This window comes from Dermacentor variabilis, chromosome 7, assembly GCF_050947875.1.
Source record: "Dermacentor variabilis isolate Ectoservices chromosome 7, ASM5094787v1, whole genome shotgun sequence".
NCBI lineage: Eukaryota > Metazoa > Arthropoda > Arachnida > Ixodida > Ixodidae > Dermacentor > Dermacentor variabilis.
In genome coordinates this window covers 90,472,538-90,487,746 of record NC_134574.1, presented here as the reverse complement: position 1 = coordinate 90,487,746, position 15,209 = coordinate 90,472,538, and the positions used below count along the sequence as shown (strand labels likewise).

The 15,209-nt window shown below is 41.7% G+C and overlaps 1 long non-coding RNA gene across 1 annotated transcript; it reads left to right on the top strand.

The window, feature by feature from the left end:
- The first annotated feature begins 338 nt into the window (after nucleotides 1–338).
- On the top strand, nucleotides 339–12,724 carry LOC142586930 (uncharacterized). The gene is made up of 3 exons (XR_012829301.1): nucleotides 339–557; nucleotides 1,933–2,110; nucleotides 12,560–12,724. It is a non-coding gene; the product is annotated as an uncharacterized LOC142586930 (long non-coding RNA).
- Nucleotides 12,725–15,209: the final 2,485 nt, after the last annotated feature.

Genomic DNA, 15,209 nt, shown 5'->3' with positions numbered 1-15,209 from the left:
TTAGCAATCGTTATTACAAATGTGTCCGTTGCGAATACTGAGATGTACCGCTAGACGTGCGGTACATCTCTGTACAGAAGAGATAAGTGGCGTCAAATAGCATGTGACCTCTGCGACATTTTCTGATTGATAGTTGCTGTGCCTTCTAACTACTTTCAAAACTTTACTTTTAAAACCGTTTGACGTGCTTGTTCGTGTCACATGTTATTTTCATTTATCACGGTAGCCCCATTCAACGTTTTTGAAGAGTTAATCAATTATGGTGCCTTCTGTTAAATGGCGAAGAGGCATTGTTAAAGGTCGGGAGTAGAAGTTGAAATAGACCCGATTTCGCGTCCAGCAGTCCCTCAAAAATTCGCAACTTGTAACTTCAAGGGCACTCATCGTCAGGAATCGTCAGAGAAATGCGATCCATCCTAATAAGCTTGGTTTTACTGATATGCCTTGGCTACACGCTTGCAAGTAACGATGAAAATATTGCGCAGCAAACGCCTTTAGTCTTGGCGCGACAAGACTGGAGCGGAGCTCATCATGGAAACAGAGCAAGTTGGCGACGGGTAAGCGATTTGCAAAGGCAGCACAGCGGACTGTCTGAAGACTGAAAAATAATATTTGATGACGCCAGACGGAACGTTGGATAGAGCGCTAGCATAATTTCAATGATGTCTCATTCGAACGACAGTGAATCACACCAAGAGACAATGCACTCTTTAATACCGATCTAATCACCCTACCCAATGCACACGCATGACACGTCATGATTTAGGGGATTTGGCACATTGTTTAAAACATCTCCAGACATACTTCCTGAGCAAAAGCTATCTCCGGTTATAACTACCGCCATGCCATTCATTTTGCTCTACCTTGCCCCTTTTATTATTCAATTATGTAACAAAGGCCTGAAATTTTTGCTATAGCATACTGCGGAGAATTTTTTTTCCCGCTGAGCGGTATTTTAGCTGTGTACATCTGGAGCTGAAATAACACTATTTTGATTATTCTGAGTTCACAAACAACGTTGCAGGAAACTGCCCTCAATTCTTGCTGACCTGCACGACAGCGAAATATTCTTGGTTTATAAAAAACTTGACAAATGAAAATGTACAACTCAAGTGCAAACAACATTCATTTCATGCACACCGTGTAAAGAGGTATTGCATTATTCGAATGTTCAGTATTTGGAAGTAACAAAAAAAGATTTCTGCAACAATTAAATTCGTGTTCTTACGACAAAACAAGATAATATCAAAAACAATGTTAATTTGTACCTTAAATTCTTTTTGTGAAGAGTTACTCAAGACATTCAAGACACAAAGTTAGGCTAGTAAGTTACGAATGTTATGCAACATAGTTTACAGCAATGCTAAGCGGGACACAGCGAAATGCACTGGATAATCGCCAGAGGCGTTAGTCCTGTGTTTCCTAACGTGTCCCGCTTAAAGTTGTGCAGTAAAGTATGTTTCATGATATAAGATTTAAGACACTTTGGTTGTCACGTCATGGCCTGTTATTATTATTTGCCGAATTATAAAGCAAAAGAACATTCCTTCAGTTCCAAGACAAACTGGTGGGGCGGTTGTTTTTTCCTGGCTTCTTAGCAACATCAGAGTTTCAATATTTGGCCTTATTACTAGGATAGCTTTCAGGAAGTGAAAATGCTTGGAACGATACTCTCTATTATCTTAACTGAAGGTAGGTGAGGAAGTGTGAGAACAGCAAAAAGCTTTTTTAAGGTTACCCAGATATTTAGGCTGTCTAGTGGAAGGCTATCGAACACTGAAACGGGAGGCTCGTTCGTTTGCTAGAAAAATGTTCATTAACGTCTATTAAGAAAGAAATACACGCGAGGCTTTTGTAAATGGGAAGAAATTTTGTAGGTCAATATTTGAGACAACAAGAGAATGCACACTGGTGTCTTAAATTTCATTTTAGCCGGGAAGCAAAGGAGCCCCTTGCCTGAGCAGCGATGATTGTGGGGCTCGCTATTGTTGCTTGTTGTACAGCGGTGGCAGAACGTGCCAGCCGCTGTCATATCCCGGGGAACCGTGCTCTAATGACCAGCTCAAGGGAGGACATTACAAAGACCAATGCCCATGCGTGTACGGAGAAGGTGAGAATTCCTTTATCATGTATTGTTTATGTAGCTCTTGTAGCATTGGTTGCGTAGACATCAATACGTGCATACTAACACGTCATTGTTAATACGTATATCAATGCCTCAGTTACAACGATGGCCATACGCTGGTCAACGCTGGTCAGAATGAAGTCAACGTAACATTTAAAAATCGCCTACAAGACCTCAGATTATTCTATAGCGTTTCTTTTTTTCACGGTAGCAAAATGTTTAAATTTGCTCGTGGACAATTCCACTGATTACCCCATTAAGATGGATTACTTGAAGAGGCGCACTTGTACAAAAAATCGAAATCAACATTTCTCTAATTGGCAAAAAAGCGGACAAATTGCAACAGTCGGTTCAAAGCAGTCCGCCCGCAAAATCTATTTGCTCGGAACAAGCTTTAGAAATTAACACTGGTCTTAAAATAAACGTTGTCAAATTTGCCGTAAAAATACGTTTTTATCCACGTTATACAATCAAAAAGTCATCTTGATTCATGAAACTGCACAATTACTGGAATGCATTGTGTCGCGTACTTGCAAGTATTTTAAAACTGGCAGTATCCTCAGAATGTTTTTAAGTGGATATGGCAAAAGAACTGGCCGGCTACGAATCGTGCATTGTAATATGTTCGGTAAAATAAGCAAATGTGAAGTTGCACACTTATGTAATTAGCTGACAACTTCTTTCCATTTAGTTAGCAAATTATGTCGGGCTCCTCAAGAAAAGCAGCTGAAGAACTGCACCACAAGCCAGGGGCGTTTATTAAAAATTGTGGAAAAGAAACAAAAATAAAATATTTGCAAGGAATATAGCTGAGTGTACTGCATCAAAATGGGATCCACAGCAATCAAGCTCATCCCACTAACTCAAGATAGTTAAGAATCACTCTGTCCAATGCGCACTAATACAGTATCGCTGCAATAACAAAAATTAACGGAACCTATATCATAGGCGCGATACTTACGGTTTAGGACTGTGGCTTGATGAACGTGAGCAGTGGCAGGATCGCGTGTCTGCGCGAGGCATGACATGACATGAATTTGTGCACCGCACGTCATGATTTCCAGGCCATCGGACGTATGAGCTACTTAAGTCCTTAATAAATTGCCGCGCGTTTGGCCATGGTGTTGTGGTGCCGAGCCTCAGCTTCGAACAATGTAGGCGGACATTGTCTTCCACTTCGACCAACACCATGGCCGACACTGCTCTATAAGCAGCAGATAATCAGGCGCAGGTTCCGAGTCATGAATGCCAAAAAAGGTGCGTTTATGTAGTCTTTAGGTTGCTCTCTCGTGTATGCTTTATATTTTTATAAATATGAAACTTGTGGCTGTTGTCACAGCGTGAAGAAATCCGGCTATGGTCATAAAAATCGATAATGTATGCTCTTGCTAACAGCACCTTTGCTGAGTGATGAAACGATGAACATACATTACAGGGTGCTGCAACCTTTGATCGTTTGGGAAAACTACGTTTTCCGGGACAACGCACTAAGGTATCACCAGATGCATTTAATTGGGATGTACTGTTTTGCACCTCTACATAGTGTTCAGAAAGCGGGTTGAAGGTACATGTATGTTGCAGGGACAAATTTCAGTTTATTAGACTGAAGTAATATTTAACGGAAGAAACAACGCAAGCCATTTGTGTTCCTTGGTTAGCTCCAGTAGAGAGAAATCTGATTTATTGAGGGTTAAAAAATCGTATTTGCTCTGCTTAGACTTGAATTGAACTAGGGTTACTGACGTGGTGTTGTTATAATTTCTGCCAGTGGAATATGATTGTTGTACAGCGCGGAATTTAGCACTTCCCAGCGCTCCTCTTTCACATCATTTATTACAATGCTAAAAGGATGCGTTTTCTGCTTCGTTTGTTTCCTGCGCGTTTAACGCTGCAGGATTGCCTGAATATAGTGGGCTATAAAATTCACATGTGGCATGTTCAGGATGATGTGCTCAGACGTGATTGACTTTCACTTTTCGCAATCATGGAAAGAAAAAGAAACTACGAGTGGAGGCTGCACCGCTTGGCGTCGCTTGTTTTCATATTAATAGAAAAACGCCTGTCACAATTTGTTTAATAGTTTCTTGGGCTCATTTTATTACCAATCTCTCCGTGCTAGACGGTAAAACATCATATATTTACGCTTTGTGCGTAATCCACGTATGAACATTAGGGAAAATTATTTTTTCCGTTCAGAAAATATACATTTTTGTTAATTCTCACATCAAGAATAGACAAGTGGAGGTATGTAATGTAATATCACATATATTTTTAAGAAGACCAGCAAAGCTACTTTCCTGATCACAAACACGATTTTTTTTGCAGAGAGAATGATAACTTTAGATTAATTTTTCAGGCAATTGGCTGGACCTTCAAAGGTTCAAATATTTTTTCGGCTATACTATGTTGACCGAGCTACCTTTTTGTATTTCTGTCTTCTGAATTTCTTCGCCTTCCTGAAAAAAATAAAACGTTGCTATTTTAGCGGCTTTTGCCGGTGCCAAAAGCAACCAATATATTCAAATATTTGAAATACTGGTTATTTTGCCAGTTACATCACTCAATGTCTTGCCATACATATTATCTGAACGATTAGATCATAGAGTATGCCTATGAAAAAGAAGTTAATTGATGTCGTCTTGCTCAGCTAAGCTGGGCAAGAAGAATAAATTTTCGGCAAGATGCTAGAAAATCTTGGGAGGAAAATAAAACGGGGAGAATTAGTTTCAGATTGGAAAAACACATGGAAATGTTTCAACTATGTCTGCGACGGTTGTGAATACGCTGGTTGATCTGGTGTGGAATGACCCCACTGTAATGATCGGCCTTCCGAGGGTAGTACCTGCGTCGCCGCGGCGTATTAATCGCTGTCCGAACTGGGGGCCCTAACGCTCGAGCCCGCCGCTTCCGAGCAGCCTCCTTGGCACGCTGCTCGCTTGTGTGTTCCGCCAGCAACTCTGGTTCACGCTCACGTCTCCCGTCTCAAAGTTGGCTCTCGTGAGCAGCTTGTTCTCCGACAGTATACGCACTACACGCTGCCTTCCCATGGCAGCGCACGCAACTTACTGCCTGCTGGGTTCGTTGCACAGGCGCGGAAATGCAGCACATGGCTTGTTAGCAACCGCCTGTCACGTAAAATGATCGATGCACGCTGCGGATTTGCGCACGCGTTCCCTCGACGCAGCCAAACAGAGCAGCCAGCTAAATCAGGAGCTGCCGAAACGCCAATTCGTACCAGCTTCGCGACATCTCGAACCTCACTAATCACCATCAAATTGTTCTGCAACCACAGGCTGTCGCACACTGCACAGCTGAATTCAAAATGTCTGTCCGGAAAGTCTCTCGAAAATTTCGCATGCGCACAATTTTGCTCGTCAAACTTACTGTCGTGGTACCTGCGTTGCTTCGCCGCATTGTCCGTTTGTCAGCACGCGTCTTCCTTTCGACCCCACCGCTTACGGGCAGCCTCTCGGGCATCATCTTCGCTGCTACTCGTTCCTTAGCTTTCCTCTTGGTATGTCAAGTGCCATGTGCCATGTGCCATGTGCCATGTGCACATGCCTTACCGGTTTGCTACGCGTCTCTTAGAGGGCTACGTCATGTAGTACTAGGTATTTTTAGCTTTCCTAGTGCTACGCAGTTTTAGAACATGCTTTACTGGTTTGGTTCGCCTCTTCACAGAAGGCGCGGGAGTTTTGAGGCATGGACATTGAATAATCCACGGGAGGGTAGACATAAAAAGCTCCGCAGTAAAATTACGTCATACATTGGAATTATGCTATTACGTTCAGTATCGCTTTTTCTCCAATCAGTTCATAGATGTGCGCAGGAACATGAGCGCGCAAAATTCGTCTTATTTGTGACGGTGTTCTTTTCGATGTGTGGTATTCCCCGGCATTTATTCATGCTGTTTGAAATCTCATGCAAGGAGACACAAAATTTATTTTGCCTTCCTTTTTCGACACTCACGCAATATTTGACCTAGGAAGCACAGCAGATCTAGCCCTAATCAAACGCAGCTGGACTGTAGAACATATGGTTGCGTCTCATATTTGAAAATAGGTGTTGGAAAGAATTGTGTTGATATGATAGCCATCAGTCTGCTTATTTTATTTTATACACCGTCGGACATGTTTTTGTAACGACGATTGACAAAGTATCACTGTGATATACTGGTAAATAAGCAAAATGTTAAATCATGGTTGCAGCTTTTGCATTTGGTTACGGGTGCGGCCTGCCCTATCATATGGCCTCAACTTTAGTGCGTTGATAATGAACATCAAAAGTTTGGCTGACTTTAACTGCTCGAGACATGTGTCTTCGTCATGCGTTAGTTTTCTCGTTAGTTAGCTATCAACGTTGTGATGTGCGTAGACTACTTAAGAGACATGTCCTGCGGCTTGATTTTCTTGTCATTTTTTCATTCTTGAAGACATTTTCTATCTGCCTTGGACTAAACAGAAATGTCAACACTTTCTACGAAGGTTCCTGTCAACATGACAAATGGAACCATGACACAACTAGAACAAGGAAATGCAGAAATGACAGGAAAACAGACACTTATAGCATAACCCGCGACCCATTTATGCGCGTTTGTCGGCAGTACGGCTTCAAGATTAACATATTGAACGTGCATGGTATATGGATGGTGTGTCCTGTACTTATTAGCAATATTCTAAGTAACTATCTAATCACTATAGAATTACGGCTTCAAGATTAACATATTGAACGTGCATGGTATATGGATGGTGTGTCCTGTACTTATTAGCAATATTCTAAGTAACTATCTAATCACTATAGAATTTCAGCAGCCTCCTATGCATATCACCTTTGATGATCCGGAGTTAACTCTTTCTTTGCTGTGAATATAGAAATCAATCTGTTTCATCGAGATTTTATTCTAAGCGTGATTAAAGATTTCCGCAGAAATTCTTCTACTATCAACAAGCTGCATTGTCTGAAATGACGACTGAACTTTCACTATTGGAAATACTTGACAATATTTTGAAGCTTAGGAGGTCTTAAAAACAGTAAGTTGACTGTAAGTATTGTCTAAGGTAGCCTAGAGTATTCCTAGCTCTTCTCCGATAATTATACTCAAAAGTTGGGCTTAGGTGGACTCGGCAAGATAGTTTTCGAAATGACGGTAGCAGTCAAGACGCACAAGCTTCTTTCCGGTTGTCAATTTTCCCATCGAACACATCAGCTGTTTAAATGATTCCTCAACCAAAGGTAGATGCTGATGCGTGACACTTATCTTGATAATTATGTTCAACTATTATCAAACGAAACTTTATACCCCCCATAAGTTGTCTTTATTCATTGGCGCTTCAACAGCGTACGTACAAATCATTAAGGGTAGTCTTTGCCGTCAGGTGTGGTCAGACCAACTTTCGACCAAATCTTGACTAGATGTCAAATGTCTTACAATTTGGACACCGTCAGTGCAATTTCCCTTATTTATTACTAAAGAATATTTCGCAAGGACTCTACTGTACGGTGGTTTACGGGAAGTGGAGAAATAATGTGGAGACTCCAATGCCAGTTGTACGCGCACTAGAGCACCTTGCTTATGCACAAAATCCGATCGAACATAATAGTGAAGCAGGAGGAAGCTTCTGTATGATTCTTGACCTGACAAACATTGCTTTGCAAGCGTAAAAAACAGTGAAACCTAACTAAGTGCTTTGGTGAAAGCAGTAAAAGGAAATGCTTCCAGTACAATTGGAAGCTACCTGTTTTCTCAATTGTGAACCTACTGCATTGCCCCCATAGCATGGGCATCACTATGGCGAGATTGACGCCAACAAATCTTCATAATGAGTGGTGTGAACCTCTCATCTTGTCCTTTGTGTTTTTGACTGGTTTTCTCGTTCAAGTATGTACCAACTGGCCCAGATTTCAACCCTTCTTCATAATAATTTCTTTACGTGATATCACTTCGTAACTGGGAACCACGTACATGTTTAGTATATTTGAGATATTTTTCTCTCATTATCTATACTAAATATAGCCAAATATTACATTAATTCATGTCCATTGAGGTGCTTGCTTGAAGTTTCGCACCATTCTGAAAAATTGTCTCAATAATTATTACTGCTGTAAATCCATTCGAAAAACCGTAAATCATGCAATACCTTTATGTATCTCAGTATACATTGCGACTATTATGTTCTGAAAAAGAATATTCAAGCTCAAATCACCTCAAATGAGCACATTTCTAGCGGTAAAAAAGAGTTGAGCACGTGATAAATTAGAAAGGAGATATCCTAAATTAAGTAATCTTTCCTTTAGAAATGACTGATTATCATAGTTTATTTGTTTCGCACAATGCAACAATTAATCAGGCAAGTCCCGCATTTTTTTTTTCAAATGTCCGTTTTGTGCAAATGATAAGCTGCAACCTTCTGACTTGAAATTGTAAAGACTCTGGCAAACATCATTTGATAATCTCAAGCAATGCTTTGCTGCTTTGCATAAGTTGATTTGCTTCTTGGTTCTCAATTTTTGGTCAGTGGGCTTGCATATCTAGATAAGTAAACATAAACATAATATGAGCTCATTTGCTGACGTGCTGATAATGTGCATACGGAAGTTACTTTGCCAAACAAGCGGTAGTTCAGCATCAACCGCAACGTCAAACAACAGCTGTTTCTGATCCTGAAAGAAAGCGACATTTGCAATGCCGAATCGTAGAATCTCATGCGCGGCTTAGCATATTATTTTATTATTACGGTACTGTGAAAGTAATGCATATGAAAATGCAAAATAATAGTTGCCACTTTTGTTTTGCACGGCCGAATCACTGACTCGCGATTTGGAAGATGAGTTACAGAGTTTTCGGAATGTCATTGTTTGGAGTATATTCATGGTAATTCATGAATATATATATGCGTGCTATTGTACTATTGGAAAGTAGACATTAGAAATTATTTAAACTATTCTAATTGATTCATAAGTCCAAGCATGATCGACGAGCTTGTGCAAATCATTGTGAAATGTAATTCTGAAACATTCCGTGATTTCTATCAGAGTTGGAATTTAGCAGGGTGAAAATCAATTTAATATTTACGAACCGACGAGATTTAGTTTTGCATCCTGCCGAGGCTGCCTGACAGCGGAGCATGAGGAACATTGTGGCACGCAGTGACGCATGACTTCGTACGCTTAGCTGCGGCGAATAGCTTCCGAGAACAAGCACTACATTTGGCCCGCTGGAAAATCTGAGATAATCTTGCCGGAATCTACGCCATTTCTGCTAGCTTCAAGGTGCCCGCGTAAGATATACACTCGAGTGCTATGGAAATGCTGCCAAAACACACAGTCCTAGACCTACAATGTAATAATAATAATAATAATAATAATATTTGGGGTTTTACGTGCCAAAACCACTTTCTGATTATGAGGCACGCCGTAGTGGAGGACTCCGGAAATTTTGACCACCTGGGGTTCTTTAACGTGCACCTAAATCTAAGCACACGGGTGTTTTCGCATTTCGCCCCTATCGAAATGCGGCCGCCGTGGCCGGGATTCGATCCCGCGACCTCGTGCTCAGCAGCCCAACACCGACCTACAATGTCGTCAAGGTTGCTTCAGATGTATGTACCAATATATCACCGCTTTGCCTCGACAATAGTTTTCTTGCAGTTCGCCTTTGTAGCATTTTACGTTTGTGGCGTCTCCAAAATTTAACACGTGACGTTATTAGGATGCGCGGAAGGACAATGCATGAGGAGAACACCCTTGCCAGCTAAACTTTGCATCCTCGCCCTACATCCTGGCCGAGTCAACATGTAATGTAAAGCGGGAACCAGGTGGACAAGCTATGTAGTTGCTCGGTCGCGCACGCAGCGCGAGCCTCCAATACTTTGCATATGCGAGGACTGTGCTCGTGAAGCCACCAGCCTTCTGGCTTACTTTTGCACGTTGTCTCTTCCCCTTGGAAGCCTCAGTTGTTGACGTGGTCTCCAAGAGGGCGTGTGGGTCGGACGGGCTAGGCTGGTTGCTCAACCAGGGCTGCCGATGCAGCTCGCAACTAAGGGCCGGAAGGTGGCGCCGTCCGCCTGAACGTGCGTGCAGTGTCAGCACAAATAATTTTGGAAAAGGTGACAGAGCAAAAATAGGTATTTTCTTGAAAGTAGCTGTCAAAGATGTTGCTTCCGGTAGCGGTAAAACCAAATATGGGGGAGGGTCCAAGGCAACTTTTTTTTCTTGTGACAGGAAAAGACGATCGCATTTTGTTATCAACATACTGCATTTACAGTGGGTGTTTCAGCGAAAGCTTTATTTTTTTGTTATATTACTTGTGGCAGATAGCCCAATTCTAGTCCATGAGCCGGTCTTCTCGTAGAGGCCAGCATTACTTGCACAAAAAATTGAAATGAATTATCGACTGATTACCAACAGCGATAATTATATTTTTGACTAATTACCATATGATACAAACTGACGCAAATTCAAGCTGCTGACGCTGCAAAGCATGTCCTAATTAAAAAAAAATTGTGTAGACGACACCCTTTACGAGATATGCGCCGTCAAACTTGCAGCAGATATGACAGTCATTCCACTTACTTTCTTCCAAAATGTCCTTTTATGCATCATGCACGAAATTTTATGCACGAAATTAACTGAAACGCCAATGTATTTTCCCGCAAGTTTCTGGAATCAATATCTCAAAACTGGTGTCATCTTGAGAATTAGTTCCAAGTGCATGAACCTTCTGATCTCCCCTGCTAGAACTTGTGATTTGCAATATGTAGGTTAGGCAAAAACTACATAATTAATAGTTTTACTAAATCATCGATTATGCATTTCAACTTCTTGTTGTGCAAGGAATGTCTGCCTCTCCAGTAGACAAACTCATGGACTAGAATTGTGCTATCCTCCACAGGCAACTCTTGAAAAAATTTGAAACTGTCCGCTGAAACACCCAGTATATGGAACAGCGTTTATTAACCCATGGGGAACATTAGAACCCATTGTAGACCCGCTTTTTACGTTTTGCTCAATTGTTTAATTTTGGTCAATACGGTGCGCACATGCCATGTTGCTCCTAATTTTACAATAATGTATCAAGAATTTCTGCCGGAACTTTAACAGCATAACAATATATAAGTTTTTCTATTTCATTATGCTCCTGTCCGACTTGGCGTATTACTTGCCTCAACATATATTTATGTTGAACTGGAACAAATTCTCTCAGGTCGCTATTATTCTGTCGGTTTCATGACATGGTACTTAGTGTTTTATAAGACACTTTCCGGGATTTCTTTGTAGAAAATCCCGAGCAGTGCTAGTTTGTGTTGCAATAAACATTTGTCATAGTCATGGCATCGCACTAGTGGTCGTGCTCACATCCATATTTAGTCCTCATTAAAAGCTAGAAGCTCCGAGATAATTAAAAACGCTCTCTAGGAGGACACTGTTACTGGTAAAGGTTAAGTCAATGGCAGAAGAAATTCTGCTGTATATTACGGTTCCTCTTGCAAGAGCCTGTTATGACACAAAAAGTCAACCGCAAAGGACTGGACATGGTCCTTCAGCCTCGAGCGACCGGGCAAGGACAAGACACTACATCGTAAAATGTAAATTTATTTACATAATGAAAGTCCAAGAGAGAACAGGAAGACGGGAGGAGCGCATATCTTGTACACTCTTTGGCCATCGAATGCAAAAAGCGCAATCTTCTTCCAAGTAATCTTGCCCTAGTAGACTCGGCAATTAAATCAGCAACCGGAAATGCAAAACACCTGGTGCGATAGATAGCATTGATGGCGTCAAGGCGATAAACAACCCTCCCCCCCCCTGTTATCACGCTGTCACTGTCTTGGTCCTTAAGACTTCCGTTTATCTTTTTTTAAGTGTCTCTGTGAAGCTTTGTCTTTTTTTCCACAGCTGTTTTCTCACCCACTTGCAGCCTTGCGCGGCTATATGTATGGACCTGCTGCTAGCGACAATAGTTTAGCAGTATTCTATGGGCTTATTTATTGATGCTCAGTATTGTTGACAAATAAGGCAGGTCCATGATGGGAAACGCTGTCGCGTCGGTTAAATGCCGTTGTCCCCAGGTTAGACAACAATGAAATAGTGATTTACTCCGAGAGATTCAAAAACTCTCTCTAGGAGGACACTGTTGCTGGTACATGTTAAGTAAATGGCAAATGACATTCTGCTACAAATTGCTGTTCCTCTTGCAAGAGCTTGTTATCACATTGAAAGTCAGCTGCAAGGGACTGGACATTTCCATCCAGCCTCGAGGGACTGGGCAAGGACAAGACGCAATTTCTTAAAACGTACATTTATTTAAATAGTGAAAGTCCAAGAGATTCTTTTGTGTTGATATTGGTATTGGTTCATGGATAAGAAATTCTCTTTACTTTTCTCGCCTTGTTAGTGGTTGTGAAGTTTAAGCAAAGAATATATTGTTGTTTCCAGATCACTGCCAAGACGGCTTTTGCAGCCCCATCCCATGGTAGAGATAAGCTTGAACTTTCCCTGCTCATCGGACTTTGCCATTATTATATTCCTGGAATCATTGAAATAAGGCGATAGCTTTCACACCTTCAATACGTTAAATAAACTAACACTTCACTGAAATATGCGAATATCCAAGCAGTCTTGCCGTTTCTATTGTTTTATATGTACAAACTTTTCAAGAAATCGCTACGATGTCCCCTTGCATTCGCATACATCCGTAGGAGTTATTGTCTGAACATTGACTGGATTTGCATAACCAGACATTGCGGTTACATAAGCAAGACACAGTTTCACAGAATGACAGATGATTGAAGTGTGTAACGCTAGTCGAACAAAGAGTGTCACTAAAGGATTGTAGTCTTCACATGGAAATGCCTGCTTGTTGAAATGTAGGCTCCAACCCATCACCTTCATTGCGATAGCAATTATATGGGCACTCCAGAAGCAGTTTTGGTGTCGGCCTCACCATGATCTTTCGTATGAAGTCTATTGGCGATAACGTTGTCGCCGCACGTCGTATGCTTATTTGCAAATGAAAGCAGGCGAGGGAAGGCGACCATTGTGGCTCAATCTGGAGCGCGCGTAGGAGGAAAGGTAAGAGCAAACGCGCCGTCTTGCGTCGCATAAAAGGCCGTGGTGGCCTGTGTTGCGCTCCGGCGGCAGCAGCTGGTTTCGTGACCGGGACCAAGGGGAACTCGCCATCGCAACTCAACCTCGTTACCGAAGAGGAGGAAAGCAGGGAAGCAGCGCAGGAGGAAGGAGGGTCAGGGGGTGTTGGCGGCTTCGACTCCATCAACAAACTTGCACTATGCACGGCAGCACATGAGTGCGGGGGCCCTACATTGGAAGGGATTTTCAGACGCCTCATACCTTTGTGCGAGCTGTGTTCTTGCTGCTCTGGCGCTGAAGTGATATACCGCACCAAGGTCACTTCACTTGCTGCTGCAGCCGCGCTTCTTTACACCAGCGTTGTGACAGCGAGTTTCCCCGCTATTTCATTTATTGTGATGTGTTCGTATTTGATTGTGCGCGCTGACACCATGCTTGCTAATTCAGCTAGTAAGCGAACGTTTCCAACTCTATACGGCCGATGAAACTACTATCCTTACTTCGTATAACTGTTTGCTAATTTGCTATTGCAATCGGTGCTTCCCCTTTCGGGCGAAACTGTGATTTTTCTTGGAGGAACGCTGATCGGCTATGTAAAGTAGAACGTCCGTTGTCCAAACCAACGAATTTTTTTAACCTCGGTCAATTGTCCCTGCCATCGTGAAGGGTGGATGAAATTTAGAACAAATATGCGACAAGTATTTTCAAAAAGCTATAGCATATATTTATTACTAGCAATTACAAAATTTTTACAAACAGATTACTTATCGCATTAACAGATTAGTTACCACATTACCAGCGTAATATTTTACTTGAAGACCCAGGAGGGAAAAGCCTGCGTTGCTTTTACTTTACGCGCCATGTAACCTGGTGCTATATAGTGAAGCGAGTGTGGTAATAATTTTGCATATAGCGGATCTGAAAACGAAGCTTCAGGTTTTAGTAAAAGGGGGAAATCGTTCAGAAAACGTTCTAAGGAACGAGTGTACGTTCAAAAATAATATGCTGGATGAAAACATTGAAGTTATGACCTATGATGTCATTTTATCACTTTGTTTTCGTTTACATAGCTGCTAAGAGAAAGCCCACTCTAAAAGCTACAGAGCAAAGCTTTCTGCAAGGTCAAATGCAGAGGAGTTCCCAGAAAAGGGATAGTTAAAGACAGTTCAAGGCGTCAAAGTGGCGAGATCATCACAAACTACAGACAAGAAGATGTTGAATGCGGTACTGAAAACACAGAAAGACAGTTCATCCGCAAAGCTAAGTTTACAACGTAAGAGCATATCGTGCATTCTCAGACGCCTCAATATATCGTGGCTGCATCATACCGCAGATTTATCCAGCAGGCCTCGAAAAGGCTGCAGGCGCATTGGTCGACAGCTGCCAGTATTCTTCTGCTCATCACAAGACTACTGAAGTCAGTGAATTTGTCAGCGGTATTTGAGAAATCGTACTGTACTGCTTCGAACTACTATCTATTATCGTGCCATTTTTTACGAACATTCTTGCCATAAACGGTGTTATTTTCACGTCGAGTATTTTTACAGAGCTTTTAAAACATATTTCCATCACATTGATGCCGATGAATTGATTCCAACGATGAAAAATCACCTGAAAAAAGAAACCGATAGGCGCCCCATTCCCGAATAAACGAATTACATCAACTACATATTGAAGTACATTCAGCTTCATGAGAATGCTTGAAGGCTCAAGGAAATTAAATTGTCATATAGAAAGATATTTCGCAAGGTGGAAATCTGTGTTTGTTGGTTATGGCTTCATAGTAGTGTGACAGCGCGACAGCCGAAACACAGAGAAATGGAAACGTCAGGACGGCGCGGATTTACAACTGAAAGATACCGTGGCGTTTTTATATACTAAAGTTTATTTGAATGCAACGCAATCGAAAGCTGCGTGACGAATACTTCGGACGGTTTGCCCATCCGAACCGCTTGAAGAATTTACCATTGCGTCTGCCCCCTCTGACAATACAATGCCA